Source organism: Arctopsyche grandis, chromosome 3 (assembly GCF_051622035.1).
Source record: "Arctopsyche grandis isolate Sample6627 chromosome 3, ASM5162203v2, whole genome shotgun sequence".
NCBI lineage: Eukaryota > Metazoa > Arthropoda > Insecta > Trichoptera > Hydropsychidae > Arctopsyche > Arctopsyche grandis.
In genome coordinates this window covers 1,499,081-1,516,858 of record NC_135357.1, presented here as the reverse complement: position 1 = coordinate 1,516,858, position 17,778 = coordinate 1,499,081, and the positions used below count along the sequence as shown (strand labels likewise).

Here is a 17,778-nt window from a genome sequence, read left to right as displayed (position 1 = left end):
TCCACTTCACATTTTGACTGTAGCTTCATTTTGTGTATTCGTATGTTTAATATGTACGTACATTTTAGTTATTATATAAATAATATATGTTGTAATTGTCAGTGCCGTGGCGTATTGGGGAAACTTTTGAGTATGAGTAGCAAAAAATATATTTTTTTAATTAAAATATACTTAAATATTATATAGAGGTAAAAAAACAGATAAAATACAGACAGATACAGAATACATGTACATACAATGATTTGATAGAAATTTGAGATATGTATGTGTACAATGAAAATGGAAAAATGAAAGAGTAGACTAACGAAGAGGTTAGCAAATAAATTAAACAGAAAACTATCATATACCAAACAGGCACATTTTTAGACAGTTGGTAGATTGATGACGAATTGGTAATGAAATATATTGACAGTTGGATGAAATATATACATATACATATGTAAAAGAACCGCAGTTGTTTATAATACAATACATTCAGATAAACAAACTGTGGACAGACAAAATATGTGGACAGACGTACATACATAGATATGTATATGCAGATGGACGAAAACTGGTCAGATAGACAGATGAAGAAAAAAAACGGATTTAAAGAAGAACAAACAGATTGACAGATTTATTAAACAAATATATAGTGGAGTTTCCAATTATTCGACTTCATAAACTATTCGAATATCAAATAGTAAAATTCGAAATATTCGAATATTCGAATATATTCGTTGAATTTCAATTTCTAAAGCGAGAAATTTCAATGTCAAGTTCCACGAATCCATTGCACTGAGGCGATAAAATGACTCCGAGTCGACTACTAATACATCTTTCACACAATACACTGTTGCGTAACACAGTTCGAGTTAAAAATAAAATTGCATTATGTTTAAAAAATTCAAAATTTGTAAAATATTTTATTAAAATTTGATTAAAAGATTTTACGAATATTATTCGAATAATTGCTCAAACATTCGAATAACGAATAGTTCAAAATAGACCGAATATATTCGAATATTCGGATTGAAAACTCTAATATGTAGATAGGTAGACAGATGAATAGATTGATATGTACATATATTATATATGTACATATGTAGATGTACATATAAAATATGCAGATGGACGAAAGTCGGTCAAACCGAATCAAACCAATCAAACGGACAAAACAACATTGACAGGTTTATTATATGTATGTACATACATATATATTATATGTATGTACATATACACATTTTATTTTATTATATGTATGTACATATACACATGTGTAGATAGATAAACAGATAATTAGAAAAATAATTATATTTGTTCATCTACATAAACATAGGTATATATGTACATTTATGCAAACATAGGTAGTTGTATATATGTATATGTATATGTAGATGGACAAAATTTTGTCAAACAACTAGACGGACAAAAGAATTATTTACAGATCAGACAGATAGACAAACGGACAAAAAACACTGTCAGATTTATTATATGCATGTAAATACATTGTATATGTAAATAGGTAGACAGATGAATAGAAATTACATTTTATTTGTTCATCTGCATATGTATGTATATGAATAGATATGTACGTTGTATACATGTAGTTAATTTACAGAAAAATATAAATTAACAACAAATGTTTGTATATGCATATATAGTCAGATAAATTAAATTATAATCGTGCCGATAGACAAATTAGTAGAAGATATATTTACAGGTTGTTCTATTAGTAGACGGAAGATATACAAACCGACACAAATTGGATATATTTACATGTACATATGTAGATGAATAAATTCATATATGTATGTAGATAATCGTATATGCAGATAGAAGAGAATGGATGCAAAGACGAACAAGATAAGGGATGGATAAAATAAGTGGAAAAATAGACAGACAGGCAGTCTTACATAAAATGTTCGGATAAAATTCTTTAAAAATAATAGTGTTAATAATTTCGAATCTGAAAGTATCTATAATGTAAGAATTAAAAAAAAAATCAAATTCAGACAGCCCTCGTGTGTAATATTTCATAAGCGCCATACTTACTGTCATAGAATATGTATAAAGCAGGGTAGTTTTATTGCCTCGACGCGTACATATCCCACCCATTTTTTATTGTATATATTAAAATATATACATATGTATGATTTTTTTTTGCCGAAAACGGGGACAAACTATGTGCGGGTTCGGTGTCAAGTTTTATTACCCGAGAAAGGCTTTCAGGATTTCCCGGAGAAAAGTCAGTCGACTTTTCCTAGAACGCGCGCGAATCCAAGTCGACTGGAAAACTACTTCCCGCGTGCAGAACGTACGTTATATAATATTATACGTAGGTATCCGTTACGCGTGTGTTATGTCAAATGTATAATATGTAACCAAACACTTGGTCCTACTATTAATATATACATATGTATATATCATATATTATTAAACGAACTTATCTTGCCTACACAAATATGTATGTATATTTGTCATTTTTTTCATTAAAACTAAATTTATGATTTTGCCGAATTTTTTCTCATCTAATTCTGGCCTAAATTCATAATGGAATGGGTCTGATATCTCGATACATACATATGTATATACAGGCAGACATTGGATATTTGTGACTCCAGGTCCATCGTTTCCTATCAGAGTTTGCCAAGTTATCTGATTTCATTGTTGAAACGGTTCCTCCATCAAATTTCAAAAATCATCCTACCTGCTATGTCACAAATATCTAAATTTGATTTATGTACAGTATGTAAAAAAATTGAACAATTCTAAATCCATAGATGTGTCCGGATTTTCTCATTAATTAATTCATTTTAATTTCGTCTTCTTTGGTCTCTCGAAATACAGTGATTTTTGTAATAAAAAATGCTGCAATATTTGTAATTAATTGTCTAGGAAGGTGAATTTATGTTTACCTGCTAAGCATTTCTGGTATATACATATTTATTTATTTATTTAATATACAAGTATACCACAGTGTCTTTACAGGTCACCCCAATATGACACTGTGGCCAGACAAAATATCAAGATCAAAAACACAAGAAAAAATAAAACAACAATAATAGAAAAACAAATAAAATAAAACATTAAAAAATCAGCTGATAACTAAAAATAATTGTATGTGATGTATGTATGTAAGCTTATTGTAAAAAACTAAATGTATGTAAGCTTATTGTAAATCATATTAACGATTAGATACAACATAACTTCTTATTGAATACTTATCTCGCAGATAAAACCGACTGAGGAGATATACAGTGAAATGTCAGATTTGACATATTTGGCCAAAAATCAATATATATATATCGTGTATTATATTACATGAAGCTAGACGCCAAATTTGAAATTTATATATACATATGAGAGTTAAAACTATAAATATTTATATATTCGAGATAACGAGAACCTAAAGAGCAAATTTTATAAAATATAGAGTGAATTACAGGCGTTTAAACAATTAAAATCTGATATGACCATATCAAGGCGAAAAGGTTGAAGATAGATTATGGTAGCCTAACGTACAGTCATAAACGTCACCGTATCCGAGATTCTGGATATTTGTTACGCATTGTATACGATATTTTATCTCCAACGTAATGGCAGACAATACATTTACGTATATTGATGACCAAAATGAGCAATATGGCAAAGTATGAAAACGATCGGATAAGAGATAAAAATGACCACTGACACGAAAGCCATGTGAAACGTAAAGGAGGTATGTAAAAAATTGTACATAAAAATTAAAAATTGAAAAAATTGAGAATTAAAAAATTGAAAAATTAAAAAAAATGAAAAATTACAAATTGAAAATAATAATATATATATATATATATATATATATATATATATATATGTATATATATATATATATATATATATATATATATATATATATATATATATACATATATATATATATATATATATATATATATATATATATATATATATATATATATATATATTATTATTATTTTCAATTTGTAATTTTTCATTTTTTTTAATTTTTCAATTTTTTAATTCTCAATTTTTTCAATTTTTAATTTTTATGTACAATTTTTTACATACCTCCTTTACGTTTCACATGGCTTTCGTGTCAGTGGTCATTTTTATCTCTTATCCGATATATATATATATATATATATATATATATATATATATATATATATATATACAAAGAAGTATGGAACGCTGTATGCCTGGCATAACGAGGAAAGACAGAAAGCGGAACACGTGGGTGAGAAATATGACAAGGGTAGTGGACATAGTGGATAGAGTGAAGAGATTGAAACGGCAATGGGCGGGTCACGTAGCTAGGAGGATGGACGAAAGGTGGACAAAAGAAGTGCTTGAATGGTTCCCGAGAGAAGGCAAAAGAGTAAAAGGAAGACCGCAAGGAAGATGGGTGAACGAAATTAGGAAAATGTGCGGAATGAGATGGATGAGTGTTGCGCAAAACAGAGACGAGTGGAAGCGTGTTGGAGAGGCCTTCATCCAGCAGTGGATGGCGAATGGCTGTAAATGATGATGATGATGATGATATATATATATATATATATATATATATATATATATATATATATATATATATATATATATATATATATATATATATATATATATATATATATATATATATATATATATATATATATATATATATATATATATATATAATAGTGTAAATTGGATTAAAATTAAAAAACAGTAAAAATACGGATAGATTATCTGGTGACATATTGAAAATATCAATGTGCTTATGTATACGTATGTATGTATTTAAAACTAGGATGGTTAAAAAAAAGTTTTTTAAAAACATATACCTAATTTGTATGTATATAAAATTATTATTTTGAATAAAAATACCAATAATTTTATTTTACTACCGCCATTTATGTTTAAAACTAAAAACTGGATAGACGTCACTTTTCAAAAATTTAAATTTCAAACGCGTCTCACACGATATTTTTCACCATCGTAATGGCGGAGAATCCATTTACTTATATTGATGACCAAAATAAGCAAAATATGGCAAAGTTTGAAAACGATCGGATTAGAGGCAAATTTTTTCCTGTATTGTAATCGTAAGTGAAACGTAAAGGAGGTATGTAATAAAAATAAAAATATTACACTTGTTTTCTAAAACGACGCGATACATACATATAATTTTATTGAATTATTATTTTATTTGTGCTTCATACAATTTTGGAACAGCTTTGTTGAAAGTGCATGCATATGTATGTGTATATTATGAAAACTAATAAAAACCTTGGAAAAATAAAGGTAGCTTTTGTTTAATGTAGAAAAATTTGCATGAAAGCTTTCCAACATTCAGTCTGATTTTTATTACGATAATTATATTTTAATAGTGAATATATTTCAGGTATACTTCTACGTAATATAATAAATAGGGATAATCTTGAATCGCGTAATGGAAGTAAAATAAATTAGTCGAACCGTGGTTGAAAGCTCTGCTGTGCAAAAGCCTAATCCGCAGATGGTGAAAAGCCTCCCACCCCCACCCCCTATTGAGAATTTCCTATTGTGGTCAAAGTTATTGGGGAACTGTCACGACAAAACCGGCTAAATATTATTTATAATATATCGCAAAATCCACACGGTCATACGTTCCTATTCATACATGTGTATGTATGTATGTACATACATATATAGGTAATAATTTATATTATAAATAATAAGTTACGTAATTAATAGTCGATATACGCACATACAAATCTGTAGATAGGTTAACGAACGAAAAACCAGTATACAGATGGACATAAAATTATACAGAAATTCAAAGCAATACAACTTGCATACAAATGGATGCAGAAAGACACATTGACTAACATATGTACATATATATGTATATGCATATATATGTATGTATATATATATATATATATATATATATATATATATATATATATATATATATATATATATATATATGTATATATATGTATGTGCTTATGTATACATGGATATACGCAAAATGAACATAAAATGTGAATAAACAAACAAGTAAAAAGATAGATGGATAGACCTATGTATTTAGATGTATATAAAGAAAATTCACATAAAAATCTCATGTCAGATCAAACGATGACAGCTAGCTATCCAAATCCGGCTTTCAACCGTCCCTTTGCAAGTCATAATTAAAATTTATCAGTGAAAAAGTTACTTATTTTAGTCTCATCTCATATGAATTTATTTTATTGAGGTATAGATACATATATGTCTTGTAATTATACATACATACATATATGATTAGTATCATTAAAATGATTTTTGTCGGTTATCATATGTATAATAAATAGTAAGAAATTTAATATATGGTTATTAGCTATGGAAAGCGATCAGATACTGGATTAAATAATAATTATTATTTATTATTTAATATTATTAAGAAGTATGGAACGTTGTATGCTTGGCATAACCAGCAAAGATAGTAAGCGGAATACGTGGGTGAGAAGTATGGCAAGGGTAGTGGATATAGTGGATAGAGTGAAAAGATTTAAATGGAAACGGGTGGGCCACGTGGCTAGAAGAATGGACGAAGGGTGGACGAAAGAAGTGCTAGAATGGTACCCGAGAGAGTGCAAAAGAATAAAAGGGAGACCGCGGGGAAGATGAGTAGATGAAATTAGGAAAATGTGTGGGGTGAGATGGATGAGAGTTGCACAAAACTGAGACGAGTGGTATCATGTTGGAGATCCAGCAGAAGATAAAAAAAAACAAATGTATGTATATTTACTATTAGATTTGCCATTTTTAAGCTGTTTATATTACAAACTAGTGTTGTGCCCGATGATTTCAACGGGTGGTTTCGAAAAGGAATTTAAACACGAATAAAAATAAAGTTATATGAAGTATAATGTATAATGTAAGGTAATTTATAGGCGCACGCGCACGTAATATTATTCGTAAAAAAAGTGGCATATTATACACTTAGAAATCCAACCCGTTCGAAATAATGAATGAATATGTATGTTTGTGCCCTGAGGGCTTCGCCCTCCCCCCCGCGCCTCCAACGCTTCCAGTGGCCTGGGGGCTTCGCCCCCCGCGCCCTCCTCCACCTCTGTTACTCGGGGGGGGGGGGGCGTGGGGGGTGACGCTGTGATTGGTTCCCCATACTGGTTGATCGTCCGAAACATACAAACATACATACATACATACATACATATTTAGCGACAGTCGGTTTTTATGTATATTATTATACTTAGCGAAGCCGGGTAAAGCAACTAGTGGTCAATAACTATAAAAAATGGTCTATAAATAAAATAAAAGTAATAAAACTCATTGATTAAATGGTCAGATTATTTTGACAGTTGGTTTGTAATTTGACATATGAAATTATATTCTGCAATGGTATATTTTGATGAATTCAATAAAGGTATTCACAGACCAAACTCCTAAATGACATTTTCATTTTAAATTTACCGAACAAATATGATTTATAACTGAACAAAATTTTGATTGCCATTTAAAATTCTGAAAAATATTAATGGTAAACAAATTCAGAATCGAGAATAATCGTCTGTTTATTTAAATAAAATAAAACTTTTTTCATATGTATGAGTACACAAAGCAAACTATGAAACTACATATATACAAATGTATATATTACTATAATGCAAGTAATTATCTTAAAACCATCAACTAAAATTAAAATAAGTAACAATTATGTACGTAAATAGTGAAAAATAATGTTTTTATACTTTAAATAAATTTTGATAATTCTAAAAATGGTATGAGAGTGGATGGGAAGGTGATGGAGGAAGAGGAATGGAGGAAGGAGAAGACAAATTGACAGATGTTCTGTTCCCATTACTTTCTCTTTGTCTTCCGTTTCGTTCCGAACTTGTACGACGCAAAGCTTTGATTTTCTTTTAATTGAATTTGAATCAAATTACTTATCAACGTCCGCTTGGAGAACACTAACAAATGCTCGAACAAAAAATAAATTAAAAAGTATAAAAAACATATATTATTTATGTATATACGTATTTTTTTTATATATGTACATATATTATATATAAAATTGCGATAATATGTAATAAATGATAATTAAAAAAACACAAAGCCTTAAAAAAAAAAATGAATTAATTATTCATAAAAGTGTAGTCAACGCATATGGGGTTGAAAAATTCCTACATAGAGAAAACAAAATACGCTAAAATGAAATAAATCAATATATAGTAAAAGATTCTTCGTTTTGGTTAAAAACTGAAATGCAAATTGACCCATAAGCCTCTGCTCAGACTGCACTTACTTTAAACGTCGTTTTTTCAACACATTAACATATTCAGAAGACCCTGTTTTATTTTTAAAAATAAAATCCGTTGATTAATTGAAAAAAATATATATTGTAAAGTGAATGTAAAAGCTTCTATATTAAATGATGTTTTATAATATTTACAAAATACTGAAATTGAATATGAAATAATCTAATAAATAAAAAATAATATCGTTAGAAATGAAAGAGGGTTTGGATCGATCGATCGCTTATTTTATATTGGTAAGAAAATAATATAAAATAAGTTTATATAAGTAAGAAATAAATAAGTTATTTCTTCTACTGTTAAATTTTAACTATAGGTTGCAAAGGGATGGTTGAAAGCCGGATTTGGATAGCTAGCTGTCATAGTTTAAACGGACACAAGATTTTGATGTAATTTTTAATGATTAAGCTCCTCTAGCTTCATGTCAAAGACAAAAGATTACTTCAATGTTAGCTAACCCCTGTATATCAGTACAATATCAAAGCAATCTAAATAGTGAAAGTGGTTCAAAATCAGATCACACATTTTTGACGGGTAGAAATGTCAATGAACTAACAAAGTTAAGCTAATAAAAAGCTTGTAAAAAAAACGTAACAGGGGCATGCCCTATATTTTTGTAAATATTAATATTAATTACACATAAAATTTAAATGTTGATAAGATAAAAAATATTATTTAAAACTTTTAGCATTCTAATTTGGAATCTATACATGTATATTTAAACCTAAAATTATTTAAATATCTAAAAAAACATACATACATACATATATATTTTTCCGTAAACCGTAAATAACCAACAACATGGACTAATGGTTAGCATATATGCTTTCGAACATAGTGGTCACGGGTTCGAATCCCACTGGTTGCTGCTGACCATACCTTGATTCGTGACTCCAGGTCGATCGCTTCCTATTAGAGTTTGCCAATTTATCGGATTTACATTGAAACGGTTCCAACAAATTGGCAACCTTTACCCATTTCTCGCAATTTTCGAGATTTCAGCATCTCGAATTTTACTGATTCGTATAAAAATAATACAAATTTGTATATAAATGTCTTGTGAATTTCGAGATTTTGAGCATCTCGACAAGTGTCGATTTATATTTGAAGTTTATCAAAAATTTATCCATAGATGTCTCTACGTTGTTTTGTTAAAATTATGCTTAAAAATTGCAAATCGATGTTTGTAATTGCCCAGGAAGGCGCATTGGGGTTTACCTGTTAAAAAATATTTTAAAATATGTAATTTTCAAATTATTAATGATAGTAAATAATTGCAGTGGTACCACTGCAAAAACGTTTGAAACGAGTAAGGCTTCAACAAAAACCTCTTTTCATTTGCATTAAAAGGACTAAACATGCCGAAAGAGCAGTTTAAAGGTTAATTAGTAAAACCTGTCCTCGAAACGTCACAAGCGTACTTGACGATAAACGTTCGAAGGGGGTAAAATTTGTTTTTCCGTGGAAAAACCTATTGAGTTTTCCCGCAACCGTGAAAACACTTGAGCGCCTTCAGCCTCTTTGCAGCGTATAATTCCAACTCAACGCAAATGCAAAGCTTTGTTTTTTGTTCAAAAATTTCAACCCGTCAATTCTAACGGGTGAAATAGCATCTTTCGTCATATTTGACGGGTAGTTCGATCGTCGCGTATCGAAACCACATCACTCAAAATCGAAGGAAATTCAATCCGCGCGTCTGACGGTATGAACTTTCGACCCGTCAGATTTGACGGGTGCGTTTTTTTGTCGCCACGACTTTCTGGGCGATTTCATATTACATTACTGCATGCATCATTCAATAAATGCCGATACGCTTTCCTGCCGAAACATCTTCGACGTAATAAATTGGAGAGATATCTCAATGGTGGATTTCCCCATAAATCTGTCGCTCTGAGTTTCGCGTGATTTATCGCGGCGAGAGTTTTCGCAGAACGAACGCACAGTTTTTCTTTTAACGTATTCACATATATCTTTGGCTCGGATTGCGAATGGACCGATGTCAAAATATTGAAATTTTCGATAAATCCAATATATTGTTGGTGATACGTTGGTGTATTCGTAGAATTTTGCCAATTCAAAGTTGTGAAATTTCAACCTACTCCACAGCAAAATGAGGTAGTACGTTTCATATCATGATTTTGCTATTCTGTCTTTGTAGACAGAAAGCTTTATAGATTTTCTGTAAAAAATTATCAATGAACTTTCAGCGTATTTATATTTGAAATACTTGAAATCTATATACATATATAAAATTGAATGTCTGTTTGTCTGTCTATATGTTTCGTATAGGCTCCTAAACTACTCAAACGATTACAATAGAACTTTCAGGATTTGTTGTATGCATGTCCGGGAAGCTTACTATGAAAAAAAACGGGAAAAACCTCTTAACCCTTTGACTGCTACAACAACGATAAATCGTTGTTTTGAAATCGGCGAAGATTGCTACGACGATCGTTGTTGACGTCATTAATTGTCGTATTTCAATACTTTCTTTGAGCCACCAGCGCATCAGTGGCACGAAACATTTTTTTTATATACGTATTTATATTTATTTTTCAATCAAGCTTTATAAATATTTATCAATTTTTTAAATAAAAGCTCTTCAATTTCGGGTTCATCATCAAAGTAAATTTCGGGTTCGTTGTCAATGTCATATAAGGAGTTATTACTTGGGAATTGATTATTGTCGATAAATTCATTTTCAGAATCAGTAGAGCTGCTGATTTGTCGAGTTCCTCGGCGAGGAGCTATTATTTCGCTTTCATCACTTTCACTGTCCGATATCATTTTGCAGAGTTAAAATAAATGGCAAAAAACAATAGAAATCCGCTTTCAATTATATAGGTCACGAGACGTCACGAATTCATGCAATCAATCAAATGCAACTGAAATGCATACAAAATGTTTATGATACATGTTGAAAAATTATTTGATTATTAGAAACTTCGCATCCTTGTGTGTCTCGCTCACACGTACACAATTAAAACCAAGAAAGAAAGAGAGAGAGACCGCTACCTGTTTCGAATATATCGCATGTTGTAAGGATACATCGATATCTAAAAATAGATTATTGAAAAGAATAAAGCCTCGGAAAACAATCGTCAAAACTTATTTAGTGTATATATGTAGGTATCTCTTTCGCACGCACGCATGTAAAAGCAAGACAGAAAGAGAGAGCACTAGTCCACGACTGCTTCTTAAAAATGTATATAAAGTATTATAAAAATTACGAGTGTTCGGCGAAGTAAGTATGTAAAAAAAAATATTATATTTATTTTTTTTCAAAATAATTACAAATGTTAGCATTTTTCGCTTGGACATTCAAAAACCTCGTAGCAGCCAAAGGGTTAATATAAATATTCGTAATTACGATTTTACCATTGTGTAGTCAAGGAAATGTATTCGTTGGTAACCACGTAACCAGTTGGTTTATGATGACACGGCGTTGAAGAGACGTAGTTGATTTCCAAGCATCACTTGAAACGGGAACGGGAATTGCATGCCTTATTCTGACATTGCAACGCATGCTGGGTTCAGCTAGTTTAGAATATAACTTAAGCTTGTTGAAAATGAAATATTGAATACCCCTTTCTAATACGAAATTTTGATCAAACTATTAGTAGTCAAAATACCAATTAGTACCAAAAATGAAACGTATCGGAAATTCGATGAAAATATTTGAATTTTTACTATAGTCGAGATGTAGCGTGAGACGAGAACCAAGCATGCTGTCGCATGCGGACGTAAAATTACAATATTCGACACGAAAAATGGTTCAAAGACAAGATATGACTTTTATTACAGATCTATGCCCAATGAACACGAATGTGGTAATAAAAAATGTTGATTGGCTCGAGATTCGCAGATATACATATGTGTTTTTTCAATCGCGCGATTTTTATAAACCTTGGTGTTGTTCAGTCGATGTCTCAAAATCTGTCGATTTTCTGTCCAAAATAAATATTGGAATCTATAGTCAAGTATTTTATCTTTCATTTGTAGTACTTTTCAGCTTTCAAATCTCTCTAAGTAGTCGTCCAGTACAAATCAAAAGTCAAAAGTACGTATTTTCACTTGGGATTTTTTCCCACTGTTAATACGATTTTATATTGAGTGTTTTCTATTGAAACATGTTTATTGAAATAGTGTTCTGACCACACTATTTTTTGTTTTCGTTTAAAAGGGTTAATTGGAAGTGTGCTGAATTTTAAATCGGTAAAACTGCGAGCTAAAGGGTCGTACTAGTATTTACTCGTATTTACACGAATCTGAATTGAATTAATAGGGATAATATATTAAATGTTCTTTATATGAGAATTAAATAAAATTCCACTTCGTCAAAATCAAATTTCGACTATTCTTGTGGATTAATAACAAAAATTCTATTGATAACTGGCTTACCTCGATAAAATAAACGAATTTTTGTTTGAAAATAAACAACTGGGAGTTTGCTGTCCATAACATGACGTTGACAATTACTTTTATCGTCTAAAAAATATAAGTTTCCGTTTATAAATATATCCGTATTCCATAAATAATTTAACAATATCAACAACTTACGTCTTTTATATTAAAATTTTATTAATGTAAATATTTCATAATACGAATCAAAAAATTCTACCGATCGCCATACGCACGAACAATGTTGTATTTCTTGACCAAAATGCAATGCGAAACTGAAACGAAATGTAATTGGCCATCGCGTGTTGAGGGGGGGGGGGTGAATTCGATAGAATGTAATCTGTTGTATTAATTGACACTGCAAATGGTATTGTTGCGTAGGGGTGGGTGGAGGATCCAAGTAAAAGGCCAACAGTTATTTCACAGCATTTATTGATGATTAAGGAGATACATGGACTGGCAGTGCTCAGTACAGAATGACATGATATCGCCTATGTACCGCCTTATAAAGGGTAGATCTCTCAGGACGTCCAATCTGTGTACCTGTTGTATAGTCACGTATTCGGATATGTATTTCCACGATATTGGGTCTCCCCGTACCGATTCTGAGAAAGGACTAATAACGGTCATTGTTTAGCCTAAATGCACTTAGAGTCCAGATATAATCCTGGAAGTAAGTGCAAGCACTTAGTTAATCCGATAACAGATATCTGTTGGTCTAAGTGCAAGCACTTAGTTAGTCCGTTAACAGATAACCCTTGAACGGTCACATAGTCTCTGGGATTCTATTCGCTTAATCTGCGGCGTACGTAACAGTATTGAAATCGGTACTAGAATTGATAGTTGTATTTGCACTAGAATTAGTACTACACTTTCTACTGGAATTGAAACTAGATTTGGTACACGATTTGATATTGAATTTTCAGTTAATTGTTTATGTATTAATTTTTTATGTTTATGTCTTTTTGAAACAATTTACATACTGTTACAATATATTTTTAATTTTTAATATGAAATATTGGAAATACTGAGTTTTACTCTTTGAAGTGGTCATTAGGGATGATTTATTTAATATACATACATAATGTTTGGACTTAGGTCCTTGGTTTCATTGTCTTTAGATTGATATGGCTTTTTTGATTATGTGGAGGTGGCCATTATCTTGCATTCTGCTCAATAAACACGCACAATAAACTACACAGTCCTACATTTTTACAGTTTCAAAGGTAATTTCATAGTTCAAATGCCAAAAGATTTGATGTTAACTAAGTTTGGAGATTTATAATTAAAAAATACATAAACTTAAGTAATTTTATATATTTTGATACGTATAAATTGTATTCAAGGTAGCAGTATATCTAACATAAGGATGTAACTTTGAAATAAAATATAACTTTTCGAAAAAAATATATTAAAAATTTGCACGATGAAGTAATTTTGTATCGATCCAAAACAACCAATCGAAATATATTGTTATACAATGAGCTCTTGTCTGACTTTTTCAATATACTCCTTTAGAATTCGTCGTATGTTAGTATCAGGCGTTCTTTCGGGGAGTTTTGACTCCCCATTTTCCGCAGGAAAACCGGGAAAATGCCACTCTGAACTTATTTTTATTTGATCGTCTCTGAAAATTACTCGAGTAGCTAGCTCGCGGCGCTTCGCCGAATGTGAAACATAAAGCCATTACTGAAAATAGCCTATTTTCGCTCGCTTTTCGCACAATATTTGATATTTATTTATAAAACAGACTCTCCGCCGTAACATCTCTCCCCCTTTATCCCCCTCATACTCACTCTAAAAATGAGATATCGGATGGCCGTTTTGAAGAGAAAAGAAAAAATCAACAACAACAAGGAAAACTTCCCGAGATGAGCTTTCATTTCAGTTTCATTCAAACTTGTGCATAAATGTTATTAAGCTCATTTTTAAATCGAATTCCTTTTGCTAAAACAGACCTCAACATTTTTCTTTAACTTATGTATATAATAAGGTATAAAATTTTTTGTGCAGAATTACTGATAGGTAAACGATTATAAATATTAGGTGTCAAATCAACACCCAAAAGTTTACCCCCTTCAAAATGAGCTTAAGGAGATTATGAATATTTATATCTTATTTTATTTTATTTCATCATTACAAATTTGCCTCAGTGACATTACAGAATACTTAAAAGCGTAGCGTATTTGTATAGTTTTTTTAATCATATTCAGATAGGGGTGACATAGATGGTTGAATGGTTTTTGCCAATTTGATAGAGGAACTGCTTCAACAATGAAATCAAATAAATTGGCAAACTCTGAGATATACCGATCGACTTGGAGTCACAAATATCCAAGTCTGGCATTTAAATTATGCTTGGAATAAATTATTTTCAATTGAGGTCAGCCGACGGGATCAAACCCGGCAACTTCTCGGTGCTTTTCTATCAACTTAACCACCGAGCCACGCTGCTGGCTAGTTATGCACCCAATGGAAAAATCTTCAGTCTTATATCTAGGAAACTAGCAAATGCAACTTTTGGAAAAAGTGATGAAAGTAAGCAATAGTTGGTGCACAAAAAATCTAAAAACGATGATTTTTCCCGCCTTTATTAATTCATATATTTTCTATTACCCTTGTCTAACCCTAGGGGATGGGTAGATGAAGCTCCAGTTGGGAATCACTGGACTACAAGATGAGAATGAGAGGGAGCAGAGCGGGAAGGAGCGAGACAGACTGGAGAAAAAATTGTTGTATGGGCCCTTGGGCCGTAATAAAATTGGAAAGCGGGGAAAATAAACGACTGACAAGCAATATCACGAAAATCGAGGCTTTTCTCGACCGACATGTAAATCATATTTATAGTATTGCAGGCGGAACGGTCGGTTTGGCAGCGCTCTATGCGACGCTCATTCGGTTTTCCGACGCCCACGTTTTTACGACGACGATCTCTTTTAATGGGGGAAAACCGGAGGAGTTTTCCGAGGAAAGGGAGAGTAGGGAAGACGGAGGGGGAGACGATGGAGTGAATTTTCCGCGAAATATGCGTGCAATGCGTCTACAGGCGAAAAATTGAGTTTTCCCGCCGTTCACTCATTCGACCGTGCGATTTTCCGGAAATTTTTTCCATTCAATATACCTTTGAAGAACAAATGAATTATTTATTGTGGAAATAGTGCCTTGCCATGGTCGCGTGCATTTTATATACCTTGATATCTCGGAAACAACTTAATTAACATATTTTTCGAAACATAAACTTCTTCACTGAAAAACGGATACGGAAATGGTGTTATAAAAAACACTGGTTTTTGACATGTTCCCACAAAGCTTGGGTCATACATATGATTAATAAATCATGTACCTCCACCGTAAGCTCTTATATTTCAGACATTTTAAATTACTAAGTAAGTAACAGTAAATTGCTAAAATAACTATTTGCTCCATTTTATTGCAATATTTTTAATATTTTGGTGCATTCATTTTTTAATATATGTTTTTACCATTCAATTTTTATATTTACGTTGTTTATTTCAATTGTGTTTATCTAGTTTTTTATTATGGTTCTTTAACAACCTTTTTATAAGCTTCAATCTGTTCAGTGTCAAAATATTTGGTCTGATTTTGAATCACTTTCACTTTTTAGATTGCTTTGATATTTTACCCAGACACGGTAATTAGCTCAAATTGTCTTAAATATGAAGCTAGAGGAGTTTAATTATTAACGAACTCATTAATAATAGCATCATAATCTTTTATCACATCAAAGCGATGTCAGTTAGCTATCCAAATGCGGCTTTTTACCACCCCTTCACAAATCAATAAAGAGTGGAACAAGTTTGTTTTACTCTCATTTATAATTAAATATATCAAACTATACCAACTCATTGATTCGCAATGACGAGGATTTCTTAACAATACAAATTCTGAATTTCCATCTGGTTTGTGAAAATCTTACGGTACTTGGTCCACTGTCACTTGAAAGCGAAAAGTACCATGCAGGTGAATCACAGAGTGCATCATAAAACGGCGCATTGCATATTGAAATTGGACATTTTCCGATCAATCCGCACCGCGGCAACTTTCCGGGAAAATTCTCTTCCGCCGACGATGCTGCGACGTTTCCGGAAAATTGGCTTAGTGCGCTCTCCAGCGTGGTTTTCCATCACACTTTAAATTTTCCGTGGCCTCTCTCTCTCAAATCGGATATATGGAAATTGCGTCAGATGTGTTCCACTAGGGGTAAACAAGCGAGTTTCGCGGCCCATCTTCGAGACGTACCCGGAGGCTTGCGGTTGAATTTCCCTGAGAGAAATAGGGTCGGAAACTTTCCCAAGTGGCCCTTAAACAAGTTGAGTGTATTTATACAATATATACGTGCGCCTCGGATGAATTATACAAATGAAAACGTTTGTTTGGGTACGATTCCTTTCACTACTGGGAAAACTGGCAGTTGAAGTTACAATTTAAAAAAATATGTATCATATAATATAATATATCATAAGCTTCTTTTACGTAACGAGTTTTTTTTTAATATAACGACGTCTTATTAAAGTACATATCTTTTAAGGCATCTCTATTACTTCGCTTTTACGAGCGAAATACGTCTCGTTTTATGCGAAATTTAAAGGTACGGAGCCGCACACGCAACTTTTGTTAAATATTATACAAAAATAGTTAAAAATAATTTTTGCATCCATAATAACAATACGAAATAAATTTTTCTATGAGATTTTAATGTTAAGTATAGAATAAGTGATTTAAAAAGCGTCACTTTATCATGTAAAGTACATAGTCACTGAATTTATAAAAAAAAATAATACTCATCGATCTTTCTTGCATTAGTAATAGAGTGACCACACGTCCCGTTTTGGCAATACAGTCCCGTTTTTACGTGCTTTGCATTCGTCCCGTCGTTTTAGTACATTTAGTAGATTTTTTCAAATCAATTTATGTCCCAAAAACAAATATTATTATATAAATATACATTTAAATACAATATATTCACTTTAAATTAGTATTTAATTTTAAATAGGTTTTTGAGCTCTTTTTCCTATTATGCTGTACATTAACATTAGAATAATATAATACTATGATTACTAACAAAATTAAATTAAAATTGTAAAAT

The 17,778-nt window shown here is 31.3% G+C and overlaps 1 protein-coding gene and 1 long non-coding RNA gene across 2 annotated transcripts in view; one reads left to right on the top strand and one right to left on the bottom strand.

Moving 5' to 3' along the window:
* Positions 1-17,778, top strand: part of LOC143910004 (uncharacterized) — an 805,996-nt gene that overhangs the window by 86,108 nt on the left and 702,110 nt on the right. The window lies entirely within an intron of this gene.
* Positions 1-17,778, bottom strand: part of LOC143910003 (uncharacterized) — a 236,460-nt gene that overhangs the window by 43,435 nt on the left and 175,247 nt on the right. The gene's annotated exons all lie outside the window — the stretch shown is intronic.